Below are 1636 nucleotides of genomic sequence, written 5' to 3'. Positions count from 1 at the left end.
CTACTTTTCAATGGAGCCCTCCTCGGCGCGGCGGCGCTTATTAGCATGCGCGGCAACCATTGGCCGAAGCGCGCTCTTCTGCTCCCGGATTGGCTGGGCGGCCGCCGCCCGGGTTTGATTTTTCCTGCCCGGGCCCCACGCGGACCGGCTCCTACCGCCTGGCTGGGGCGGGGCCTGGTGGGGCGGGGCCCTGCCACAACCTGGTCCCGCCGCGACTACCTGACCCTCCTTCCACCTCCGCGCGCTCCATCCTTTCTTCCAGCCGTGCTTGGGTCCTGGTCTCACGGAGGTGCGGCTTGGCGCCCTGCTGGAAGCTTGTCCCCGTGTGGCCTCGTGGGTGGCGGTGGGAGGATGCAGTCCCTAAGTGCCACCTTTTCCTCCCAGCTCCCTGGGGTCCTCTCCCTGAGGGTCTGCAGGCCACAGGCACCAGCTGAGGTGCTTTTCTCCCCCGCCCCCACCGAGTCGGGTCCCAGAGGATCCCGGGCTCCAGCCAGCTGGGCGCCCCTCACAGAGGCCTCTCTGTCCTCACTGCGGCCCCGCGGGGAGGGCTGGCCTGGCCTACCGGCTGCAGGACAAAGCCACTTTCTCCTGTGTCCCCAGATGCCCATCCGGTGACCGGCTCTCGTGGCCCCCAGCCCCTCCCTCTGGACATCCCCTCCGGCTGTCTTGGCTCTCACAGCCTGCACCCCCAGGGCCTGTGCTGCATTTCCAGCGGGATCGCGCTCCGTCTCCCTTGGTCCTGGCTCTAGCGTTGGCTGGAGAGCCCCCAGAAGCCATGTTGGGGTTTATGCATTTCTCTGCCTCTGCCTGTCCTCTGAGCTCTACCCTGGGCCCACCCACCCCCACCACCATTGCCCCAGACTTCCAAACAAGACAGGAGGCCCACAAGTGACCTGCAGCTTCTGCCTTCTCAGGACATTGTCAGTCCTCAAGCCTCTCCCTGGCCTCGCCCCTGCCCTTCTGCAGAAGTTCAGCCGCTGCCTCCGGGCTTCTGTGTCCTCCGCTCCAAGGCACCCAGGCGTGTTGTAGCTCTGGCTTCAGGGACAGCTGCCCTGGCCGTCACTGCTGGGCCCTCTGCCGCTCTAGAGTTACTCTTCACAGTTGGTTCCTGTATGGTAATTTTGGCAGGACAGGTGGCCGGCTAAAAAGCTACTTGCCTGCCATTTGGAACTCGGTCATGGAATGCATCCTTGGCTTCCCACAGAGACAGTCAGGCCAGAGACCCTTTGCACTCACACCCAGCCCTGCCCCGGGCCTTGGGCACTTGCCTTCCCTTACCTCTGGGCCCTGGCACCTCGGGCCAGAAAGGTATACTCCTCTACTCCTGCCTGGCTCATCTTTCTGCCAAAGTACCCAAGCACCGACCCTATCCCCAAAGTCTGGTCAGATGCCCAACATTAGATGCCAGGGTGAGGTGGTTACCACCTTGTGACTCCTTATGCTGTTTTGGAGCAGGGCAGGGCACCCCAAAGCCTGGTATGGGTATCGCCCCTCATGGGTACTCAATGGACATCAGTGGCAGGCACACAGGAGACCTTCCCAAGGGGGAATTCACAGTGGGAGTGCCGTCTCAGGTGGGATGTGGAGGGCCACCTGAGCAGCTCTCCCTGAAAGAAGAGGGCTGTCTCCATTGTGA

Source organism: Octodon degus, unplaced genomic scaffold (assembly GCF_000260255.1).
Source record: "Octodon degus isolate 3935 unplaced genomic scaffold, OctDeg1.0 scaffold00123, whole genome shotgun sequence".
In the NCBI taxonomy this organism is placed as follows: Eukaryota; Metazoa; Chordata; class Mammalia; order Rodentia; family Octodontidae; genus Octodon; species Octodon degus.
The sequence above is the reverse complement of the archived record's forward strand: the minus strand, read 5'-3'. Positions refer to the sequence as shown.